The sequence below is a fragment of the Oncorhynchus mykiss genome, unplaced genomic scaffold, assembly GCF_013265735.2.
Source record: "Oncorhynchus mykiss isolate Arlee unplaced genomic scaffold, USDA_OmykA_1.1 un_scaffold_406, whole genome shotgun sequence".
Taxonomy (NCBI): Eukaryota; Metazoa; Chordata; class Actinopteri; order Salmoniformes; family Salmonidae; genus Oncorhynchus; species Oncorhynchus mykiss.
Genome location: NW_023493853.1, coordinates 36,489 through 45,000, shown reverse-complemented (window position 1 = coordinate 45,000; position 8,512 = coordinate 36,489). Strand labels below are relative to the sequence as shown.

The window sequence follows — 8,512 nt, the reverse complement described above, 5'->3', positions numbered from 1 at the left end:
GTCCGATCTCGGAAGCTAAGCAGGGTCGGGCCTGGTTAGTACTTGGATGGGAGACCGCCTGGGAATACCAGGTGCTGTAAGCTTTTTGTCACTGCCCAGTGGAATTTCAACTCTTTGTCCGTTTTTTCCCACAAGGCTTAAATATGTGCCCTCGCTTTGAAATAAGTAAGCAAGGTTAGTTTGTATTTCATCCAACAATCTGTGCTACAAATTATGGCTACAGTATATGCAATTTCTTCCACTTTTTGAGTGACACAAAGATGCTTATCTAAATGGTGGAAATGCAACAGCTGTTAATCAGGCTCACTTTGACTTTACATAGTGCACCAAGAGATAGTTTCTCGTTTACGGCCACACCGGCCTGAGTACGCCTGATCTCGTCCGATCTCGGAAGCTAAGCAGGGTCGGGCCTGGTTAGTACTTGAATGGGAGACCGCCTGGGAATACCAGGTGCTGTAAGCTTTTTGTCACTGCCTTGTGGAATTTCAACTCTTTGTCCGTTTTTTCCCACAAGGCTGAAATATGTGCCCTCGCTTTGAAATAAGTAAGCAAGGTTAGTTTGTATTTCATCCAACAATCTGTGCTACAAATTATGGCTACAGTATATGCAATTTCATCCACTTTTTGAGATTGCCTTTCGCTTGCGGCCACACCGGCCTGAGTACGCCTGATCTCGTCCGATCTTGGAAGCTAAGCAGGGTCGGGCCTGGTTAGTACTTGGATGGGAGACCGCCTGGGAATACCAGGTGCTGTAAGCTTTTTGTCACTGCCTTGTGGAATTTCAACTCTTTGTCCGTTTTTTCCCACAAGGCTGAAATATGTGCCCTCGCTTTGAAATAAGTAAGCAAGGTTAGTTTGTATTTCATCCAACAATCTGTGCTACAAATTATGGCTACAGTATATGCAATTTCTTCCACTTTTTGAGTGACACAAAGATGCTTATCTAAATGGTGGAAATGCAACAGCTGTTAATCAGGCTCACTTTGACTTTACATAGTGCACCAAGAGATAGTTTCTCGCTTACGGCCACACCGGCCTGAGTACGCCTGATCTCGTCCGATCTCGGAAGCTAAGCAGGGTCGGGCCTGGTTAGTACTTGAATGGGAGACCGCCTGGGAATACCAGGTGCTGTAAGCTTTTTGTCACTGCCTTGTGGAATTTCAACTCTTTGTCCGTTTTTTCCCACAAGGCTGAAATATGTGCCCTCGCTTTGAAATAAGTAAGCAAGGTTAGTTTGTATTTCATCCAACAATCTGTGCTACAAATTATGGCTACAGTATATGCAATTTCATCCACTTTTTGAGATTGCCTTTCGCTTGCGGCCACACCGGCCTGAGTACGCCTGATCTCGTCCGATCTCGGAAGCTAAGCAGGGTCGGGCCTGGTTAGTACTTGAATGGGAGACCGCCTGGGAATACCAGGTGCTGTAAGCTTTTTGTCACTGCCTTGTGGAATTTCAACTCTTTGTCCGTTTTTTCCCACAAGGCTGAAATATGTGCCCTCGCTTTGAAATAAGTAAGCAAGGTTAGTTTGTATTTCATCCAACAATCTGTGCTACAAATTATGGCTACAGTATATGCAATTTCATCCATTTTTTGAGATTGCCTTTCGCTTACGGCCACACCGGCCTGAGTACGCCTGATCTCGTCCGATCTCGGAAGCTAAGCAGGGTCGGGCCTGGTTAGTACTTGGATGGGAGACCGCCTGGGAATACCAGGTGCTGTAAGCTTTTTGTCACTGCCCAGTGGAATTTCAACTCTTTGTCCGTTTTTTCCCACAAGGCTTAAATATGTGCCCTCGCTTTGAAATAAGTAAGCAAGGTTAGTTTGTATTTCATCCAACAATCTGTGCTACAAATTATGGCTACAGTATATGCAATTTCTTCCACTTTTTGAGTGACACAAAGATGCTTATCTAAATGGTGGAAATGCAACAGCTGTTAATCAGGCTCACTTTGACTTTACATAGTGCACCAAGAGATAGTTTCTCGTTTACGGCCACACCGGCCTGAGTACGCCTGATCTCGTCCGATCTCGGAAGCTAAGCAGGGTCGGGCCTGGTTAGTACTTGAATGGGAGACCGCCTGGGAATACCAGGTGCTGTAAGCTTTTTGTCACTGCCTTGTGGAATTTCAACTCTTTGTCCGTTTTTTCCCACAAGGCTGAAATATGTGCCCTCGCTTTGAAATAAGTAAGCAAGGTTAGTTTGTATTTCATCCAACAATCTGTGCTACAAATTATGGCTACAGTATATGCAATTTCATCCACTTTTTGAGATTGCCTTTCGCTTGCGGCCACACCGGCCTGAGTACGCCTGATCTCGTCCGATCTTGGAAGCTAAGCAGGGTCGGGCCTGGTTAGTACTTGGATGGGAGACCGCCTGGGAATACCAGGTGCTGTAAGCTTTTTGTCACTGCCTTGTGGAATTTCAACTCTTTGTCCGTTTTTTCCCACAAGGCTGAAATATGTGCCCTCGCTTTGAAATAAGTAAGCAAGGTTAGTTTGTATTTCATCCAACAATCTGTGCTACAAATTATGGCTACAGTATATGCAATTTCTTCCACTTTTTGAGTGACACAAAGATGCTTATCTAAATGGTGGAAATGCAACAGCTGTTAATCAGGCTCACTTTGACTTTACATAGTGCACCAAGAGATAGTTTCTCGCTTACGGCCACACCGGCCTGAGTACGCCTGATCTCGTCCGATCTCGGAAGCTAAGCAGGGTCGGGCCTGGTTAGTACTTGAATGGGAGACCGCCTGGGAATACCAGGTGCTGTAAGCTTTTTGTCACTGCCTTGTGGAATTTCAACTCTTTGTCCGTTTTTTCCCACAAGGCTGAAATATGTGCCCTCGCTTTGAAATAAGTAAGCAAGGTTAGTTTGTATTTCATCCAACAATCTGTGCTACAAATTATGGCTACAGTATATGCAATTTCATCCATTTTTTGAGATTGCCTTTCGCTTACGGCCACACCGGCCTGAGTACGCCTGATCTCGTCCGATCTCGGAAGCTAAGCAGGGTCGGGCCTGGTTAGTACTTGGATGGGAGACCGCCTGGGAATACCAGGTGCTGTAAGCTTTTTGTCACTGCCCAGTGGAATTTCAACTCTTTGTCCGTTTTTTCCCACAAGGCTTAAATATGTGCCCTCGCTTTGAAATAAGTAAGCAAGGTTAGTTTGTATTTCATCCAACAATCTGTGCTACAAATTATGGCTACAGTATATGCAATTTCTTCCACTTTTTGAGTGACACAAAGATGCTTATCTAAATGGTGGAAATGCAACAGCTGTTAATCAGGCTCACTTTGACTTTACATAGTGCACCAAGAGATAGTTTCTCGTTTACGGCCACACCGGCCTGAGTACGCCTGATCTCGTCCGATCTCGGAAGCTAAGCAGGGTCGGGCCTGGTTAGTACTTGAATGGGAGACCGCCTGGGAATACCAGGTGCTGTAAGCTTTTTGTCACTGCCTTGTGGAATTTCAACTCTTTGTCCGTTTTTTCCCACAAGGCTGAAATATGTGCCCTCGCTTTGAAATAAGTAAGCAAGGTTAGTTTGTATTTCATCCAACAATCTGTGCTACAAATTATGGCTACAGTATATGCAATTTCATCCACTTTTTGAGATTGCCTTTCGCTTGCGGCCACACCGGCCTGAGTACGCCTGATCTCGTCCGATCTTGGAAGCTAAGCAGGGTCGGGCCTGGTTAGTACTTGGATGGGAGACCGCCTGGGAATACCAGGTGCTGTAAGCTTTTTGTCACTGCCTTGTGGAATTTCAACTCTTTGTCCGTTTTTTCCCACAAGGCTGAAATATGTGCCCTCGCTTTGAAATAAGTAAGCAAGGTTAGTTTGTATTTCATCCAACAATCTGTGCTACAAATTATGGCTACAGTATATGCAATTTCTTCCACTTTTTGAGTGACACAAAGATGCTTATCTAAATGGTGGAAATGCAACAGCTGTTAATCAGGCTCACTTTGACTTTACATAGTGCACCAAGAGATAGTTTCTCGCTTACGGCCACACCGGCCTGAGTACGCCTGATCTCGTCCGATCTCGGAAGCTAAGCAGGGTCGGGCCTGGTTAGTACTTGAATGGGAGACCGCCTGGGAATACCAGGTGCTGTAAGCTTTTTGTCACTGCCTTGTGGAATTTCAACTCTTTGTCCGTTTTTTCCCACAAGGCTGAAATATGTGCCCTCGCTTTGAAATAAGTAAGCAAGGTTAGTTTGTATTTCATCCAACAATCTGTGCTACAAATTATGGCTACAGTATATGCAATTTCATCCACTTTTTGAGATTGCCTTTCGCTTGCGGCCACACCGGCCTGAGTACGCCTGATCTCGTCCGATCTTGGAAGCTAAGCAGGGTCGGGCCTGGTTAGTACTTGGATGGGAGACCGCCTGGGAATACCAGGTGCTGTAAGCTTTTTGTCACTGCCTTGTGGAATTTCAACTCTTTGTCCGTTTTTTCCCACAAGGCTGAAATATGTGCCCTCGCTTTGAAATAAGTAAGCAAGGTTAGTTTGTATTTCATCCAACAATCTGTGCTACAAATTATGGCTACAGTATATGCAATTTCATCCACTTTTTGAGATTGCCTTTCGCTTGCGGCCACACCGGCCTGAGTACGCCTGATCTCGTCCGATCTTGGAAGCTAAGCAGGGTCGGGCCTGGTTAGTACTTGGATGGGAGACCGCCTGGGAATACCAGGTGCTGTAAGCTTTTTGTCACTGCCTTGTGGAATTTCAACTCTTTGTCCGTTTTTTCCCACAAGGCTGAAATATGTGCCCTCGCTTTGAAATAAGTAAGCAAGGTTAGTTTGTATTTCATCCAACAATCTGTGCTACAAATTATGGCTACAGTATATGCAATTTCTTCCACTTTTTGAGTGACACAAAGATGCTTATCTAAATGGTGGAAATGCAACAGCTGTTAATCAGGCTCACTTTGACTTTACATAGTGCACCAAGAGATAGTTTCTCGCTTACGGCCACACCGGCCTGAGTACGCCTGATCTCGTCCGATCTCGGAAGCTAAGCAGGGTCGGGCCTGGTTAGTACTTGAATGGGAGACCGCCTGGGAATACCAGGTGCTGTAAGCTTTTTGTCACTGCCTTGTGGAATTTCAACTCTTTGTCCGTTTTTTCCCACAAGGCTGAAATATGTGCCCTCGCTTTGAAATAAGTAAGCAAGGTTAGTTTGTATTTCATCCAACAATCTGTGCTACAAATTATGGCTACAGTATATGCAATTTCATCCATTTTTTGAGATTGCCTTTCGCTTACGGCCACACCGGCCTGAGTACGCCTGATCTCGTCCGATCTCGGAAGCTAAGCAGGGTCGGGCCTGGTTAGTACTTGGATGGGAGACCGCCTGGGAATACCAGGTGCTGTAAGCTTTTTGTCACTGCCCAGTGGAATTTCAACTCTTTGTCCGTTTTTTCCCACAAGGCTTAAATATGTGCCCTCGCTTTGAAATAAGTAAGCAAGGTTAGTTTGTATTTCATCCAACAATCTGTGCTACAAATTATGGCTACAGTATATGCAATTTCTTCCACTTTTTGAGTGACACAAAGATGCTTATCTAAATGGTGGAAATGCAACAGCTGTTAATCAGGCTCACTTTGACTTTACATAGTGCACCAAGAGATAGTTTCTCGTTTACGGCCACACCGGCCTGAGTACGCCTGATCTCGTCCGATCTCGGAAGCTAAGCAGGGTCGGGCCTGGTTAGTACTTGAATGGGAGACCGCCTGGGAATACCAGGTGCTGTAAGCTTTTTGTCACTGCCTTGTGGAATTTCAACTCTTTGTCCGTTTTTTCCCACAAGGCTGAAATATGTGCCCTCGCTTTGAAATAAGTAAGCAAGGTTAGTTTGTATTTCATCCAACAATCTGTGCTACAAATTATGGCTACAGTATATGCAATTTCTTCCACTTTTTGAGTGACACAAAGATGCTTATCTAAATGGTGGAAATGCAACAGCTGTTAATCAGGCTCACTTTGACTTTACATAGTGCACCAAGAGATAGTTTCTCGCTTACGGCCACACCGGCCTGAGTACGCCTGATCTCGTCCGATCTCGGAAGCTAAGCAGGGTCGGGCCTGGTTAGTACTTGAATGGGAGACCGCCTGGGAATACCAGGTGCTGTAAGCTTTTTGTCACTGCCTTGTGGAATTTCAACTCTTTGTCCGTTTTTTCCCACAAGGCTGAAATATGTGCCCTCGCTTTGAAATAAGTAAGCAAGGTTAGTTTGTATTTCATCCAACAATCTGTGCTACAAATTATGGCTACAGTATATGCAATTTCATCCATTTTTTGAGATTGCCTTTCGCTTACGGCCACACCGGCCTGAGTACGCCTGATCTCGTCCGATCTCGGAAGCTAAGCAGGGTCGGGCCTGGTTAGTACTTGGATGGGAGACCGCCTGGGAATACCAGGTGCTGTAAGCTTTTTGTCACTGCCCAGTGGAATTTCAACTCTTTGTCCGTTTTTTCCCACAAGGCTTAAATATGTGCCCTCGCTTTGAAATAAGTAAGCAAGGTTAGTTTGTATTTCATCCAACAATCTGTGCTACAAATTATGGCTACAGTATATGCAATTTCTTCCACTTTTTGAGTGACACAAAGATGCTTATCTAAATGGTGGAAATGCAACAGCTGTTAATCAGGCTCACTTTGACTTTACATAGTGCACCAAGAGATAGTTTCTCGTTTACGGCCACGCCGGCCTGAGTACGCCTGATCTCGTCCGATCTCGGAAGCTAAGCAGGGTCGGGCCTGGTTAGTACTTGAATGGGAGACCGCCTGGGAATACCAGGTGCTGTAAGCTTTTTGTCACTGCCTTGTGGAATTTCAACTCTTTGTCCGTTTTTTCCCACAAGGCTGAAATATGTGCCCTCGCTTTGAAATAAGTAAGCAAGGTTAGTTTGTATTTCATCCAACAATCTGTGCTACAAATTATGGCTACAGTATATGCAATTTCATCCACTTTTTGAGATTGCCTTTCGCTTGCGGCCACACCGGCCTGAGTACGCCTGATCTCGTCCGATCTTGGAAGCTAAGCAGGGTCGGGCCTGGTTAGTACTTGGATGGGAGACCGCCTGGGAATACCAGGTGCTGTAAGCTTTTTGTCACTGCCTTGTGGAATTTCAACTCTTTGTCCGTTTTTTCCCACAAGGCTGAAATATGTGCCCTCGCTTTGAAATAAGTAAGCAAGGTTAGTTTGTATTTCATCCAACAATCTGTGCTACAAATTATGGCTACAGTATATGCAATTTCTTCCACTTTTTGAGTGACACAAAGATGCTTATCTAAATGGTGGAAATGCAACAGCTGTTAATCAGGCTCACTTTGACTTTACATAGTGCACCAAGAGATAGTTTCTCGCTTACGGCCACACCGGCCTGAGTACGCCTGATCTCGTCCGATCTCGGAAGCTAAGCAGGGTCGGGCCTGGTTAGTACTTGAATGGGAGACCGCCTGGGAATACCAGGTGCTGTAAGCTTTTTGTCACTGCCTTGTGGAATTTCAACTCTTTGTCCGTTTTTTCCCACAAGGCTGAAATATGTGCCCTCGCTTTGAAATAAGTAAGCAAGGTTAGTTTGTATTTCATCCAACAATCTGTGCTACAAATTATGGCTACAGTATATGCAATTTCATCCACTTTTTGAGATTGCCTTTCGCTTGCGGCCACACCGGCCTGAGTACGCCTGATCTCGTCCGATCTTGGAAGCTAAGCAGGGTCGGGCCTGGTTAGTACTTGGATGGGAGACCGCCTGGGAATACCAGGTGCTGTAAGCTTTTTGTCACTGCCTTGTGGAATTTCAACTCTTTGTCCGTTTTTTCCCACAAGGCTGAAATATGTGCCCTCGCTTTGAAATAAGTAAGCAAGGTTAGTTTGTATTTCATCCAACAATCTGTGCTACAAATTATGGCTACAGTATATGCAATTTCATCCACTTTTTGAGATTGCCTTTCGCTTGCGGCCACACCGGCCTGAGTACGCCTGATCTCGTCCGATCTTGGAAGCTAAGCAGGGTCGGGCCTGGTTAGTACTTGGATGGGAGACCGCCTGGGAATACCAGGTGCTGTAAGCTTTTTGTCACTGCCTTGTGGAATTTCAACTCTTTGTCCGTTTTTTCCCACAAGGCTGAAATATGTGCCCTCGCTTTGAAATAAGTAAGCAAGGTTAGTTTGTATTTCATCCAACAATCTGTGCTACAAATTATGGCTACAGTATATGCAATTTCTTCCACTTTTTGAGTGACACAAAGATGCTTATCTAAATGGTGGAAATGCAACAGCTGTTAATCAGGCTCACTTTGACTTTACATAGTGCACCAAGAGATAGTTTCTCGCTTACGGCCACACCGGCCTGAGTACGCCTGATCTCGTCCGATCTCGGAAGCTAAGCAGGGTCGGGCCTGGTTAGTACTTGAATGGGAGACCGCCTGGGAATACCAGGTGCTGTAAGCTTTTTGTCACTGCCTTGTGGAATTTCAACTCTTT

The 8,512-nt window shown here is 45.2% G+C and overlaps 26 non-coding genes across 26 annotated transcripts in view; all 26 read left to right on the top strand.

The window, feature by feature from the left end:
- Positions 1 to 83, top strand: part of LOC118955608 — a 119-nt gene extending 36 nt beyond the window's left edge. The window contains exon 1 of the ribosomal RNA XR_005045399.1: positions 1 to 83. This exon is cut by the window's left edge and continues 36 nt beyond it. This is a non-coding gene — a ribosomal RNA (5S ribosomal RNA).
- A 260-nt stretch (positions 84 to 343) lies between these two features.
- LOC118955721 lies at positions 344 to 462 on the top strand. Its single transcript, XR_005045511.1, has one exon. It is a non-coding gene; the product is annotated as a 5S ribosomal RNA (ribosomal RNA).
- A 177-nt stretch (positions 463 to 639) lies between these two features.
- LOC118955769 lies at positions 640 to 758 on the top strand. Its single transcript, XR_005045559.1, has one exon. It is a non-coding gene; the product is annotated as a 5S ribosomal RNA (ribosomal RNA).
- A 260-nt stretch (positions 759 to 1,018) lies between these two features.
- LOC118955669 lies at positions 1,019 to 1,137 on the top strand. The gene has a single exon (XR_005045460.1). It is a non-coding gene; the product is annotated as a 5S ribosomal RNA (ribosomal RNA).
- A 177-nt stretch (positions 1,138 to 1,314) lies between these two features.
- Positions 1,315 to 1,433, top strand: LOC118955732. The gene has a single exon (XR_005045522.1). It is a non-coding gene; the product is annotated as a 5S ribosomal RNA (ribosomal RNA).
- Positions 1,434 to 1,610: 177 nt separating this feature from the next.
- Positions 1,611 to 1,729, top strand: LOC118955607. The gene has a single exon (XR_005045398.1). It is a non-coding gene; the product is annotated as a 5S ribosomal RNA (ribosomal RNA).
- A 260-nt stretch (positions 1,730 to 1,989) lies between these two features.
- Positions 1,990 to 2,108, top strand: LOC118955720. The gene has a single exon (XR_005045510.1). It is a non-coding gene; the product is annotated as a 5S ribosomal RNA (ribosomal RNA).
- Positions 2,109 to 2,285: 177 nt separating this feature from the next.
- LOC118955767 lies at positions 2,286 to 2,404 on the top strand. Its single transcript, XR_005045557.1, has one exon. It is a non-coding gene; the product is annotated as a 5S ribosomal RNA (ribosomal RNA).
- A 260-nt stretch (positions 2,405 to 2,664) lies between these two features.
- LOC118955668 lies at positions 2,665 to 2,783 on the top strand. Its single transcript, XR_005045459.1, has one exon. It is a non-coding gene; the product is annotated as a 5S ribosomal RNA (ribosomal RNA).
- A 177-nt stretch (positions 2,784 to 2,960) lies between these two features.
- On the top strand, positions 2,961 to 3,079 carry LOC118955606. The gene has a single exon (XR_005045397.1). It is a non-coding gene; the product is annotated as a 5S ribosomal RNA (ribosomal RNA).
- A 260-nt stretch (positions 3,080 to 3,339) lies between these two features.
- On the top strand, positions 3,340 to 3,458 carry LOC118955719. Its single transcript, XR_005045509.1, has one exon. It is a non-coding gene; the product is annotated as a 5S ribosomal RNA (ribosomal RNA).
- Positions 3,459 to 3,635: 177 nt separating this feature from the next.
- LOC118955766 lies at positions 3,636 to 3,754 on the top strand. Its single transcript, XR_005045556.1, has one exon. It is a non-coding gene; the product is annotated as a 5S ribosomal RNA (ribosomal RNA).
- A 260-nt stretch (positions 3,755 to 4,014) lies between these two features.
- LOC118955666 lies at positions 4,015 to 4,133 on the top strand. Its single transcript, XR_005045457.1, has one exon. It is a non-coding gene; the product is annotated as a 5S ribosomal RNA (ribosomal RNA).
- Positions 4,134 to 4,310: 177 nt separating this feature from the next.
- Positions 4,311 to 4,429, top strand: LOC118955765. Its single transcript, XR_005045555.1, has one exon. It is a non-coding gene; the product is annotated as a 5S ribosomal RNA (ribosomal RNA).
- A 177-nt stretch (positions 4,430 to 4,606) lies between these two features.
- On the top strand, positions 4,607 to 4,725 carry LOC118955764. The gene has a single exon (XR_005045554.1). It is a non-coding gene; the product is annotated as a 5S ribosomal RNA (ribosomal RNA).
- A 260-nt stretch (positions 4,726 to 4,985) lies between these two features.
- On the top strand, positions 4,986 to 5,104 carry LOC118955665. The gene has a single exon (XR_005045456.1). It is a non-coding gene; the product is annotated as a 5S ribosomal RNA (ribosomal RNA).
- Positions 5,105 to 5,281: 177 nt separating this feature from the next.
- LOC118955605 lies at positions 5,282 to 5,400 on the top strand. The gene has a single exon (XR_005045396.1). It is a non-coding gene; the product is annotated as a 5S ribosomal RNA (ribosomal RNA).
- A 260-nt stretch (positions 5,401 to 5,660) lies between these two features.
- LOC118955718 lies at positions 5,661 to 5,779 on the top strand. Its single transcript, XR_005045508.1, has one exon. It is a non-coding gene; the product is annotated as a 5S ribosomal RNA (ribosomal RNA).
- Positions 5,780 to 6,039: 260 nt separating this feature from the next.
- Positions 6,040 to 6,158, top strand: LOC118955664. Its single transcript, XR_005045455.1, has one exon. It is a non-coding gene; the product is annotated as a 5S ribosomal RNA (ribosomal RNA).
- A 177-nt stretch (positions 6,159 to 6,335) lies between these two features.
- LOC118955604 lies at positions 6,336 to 6,454 on the top strand. Its single transcript, XR_005045395.1, has one exon. It is a non-coding gene; the product is annotated as a 5S ribosomal RNA (ribosomal RNA).
- A 260-nt stretch (positions 6,455 to 6,714) lies between these two features.
- On the top strand, positions 6,715 to 6,833 carry LOC118955789. Its single transcript, XR_005045579.1, has one exon. It is a non-coding gene; the product is annotated as a 5S ribosomal RNA (ribosomal RNA).
- A 177-nt stretch (positions 6,834 to 7,010) lies between these two features.
- Positions 7,011 to 7,129, top strand: LOC118955763. Its single transcript, XR_005045553.1, has one exon. It is a non-coding gene; the product is annotated as a 5S ribosomal RNA (ribosomal RNA).
- Positions 7,130 to 7,389: 260 nt separating this feature from the next.
- On the top strand, positions 7,390 to 7,508 carry LOC118955663. Its single transcript, XR_005045454.1, has one exon. It is a non-coding gene; the product is annotated as a 5S ribosomal RNA (ribosomal RNA).
- Positions 7,509 to 7,685: 177 nt separating this feature from the next.
- Positions 7,686 to 7,804, top strand: LOC118955762. Its single transcript, XR_005045552.1, has one exon. It is a non-coding gene; the product is annotated as a 5S ribosomal RNA (ribosomal RNA).
- Positions 7,805 to 7,981: 177 nt separating this feature from the next.
- Positions 7,982 to 8,100, top strand: LOC118955761. The gene has a single exon (XR_005045551.1). It is a non-coding gene; the product is annotated as a 5S ribosomal RNA (ribosomal RNA).
- A 260-nt stretch (positions 8,101 to 8,360) lies between these two features.
- On the top strand, positions 8,361 to 8,479 carry LOC118955662. The gene has a single exon (XR_005045453.1). It is a non-coding gene; the product is annotated as a 5S ribosomal RNA (ribosomal RNA).
- The last annotated feature ends 33 nt before the right edge of the window (positions 8,480 to 8,512 follow it).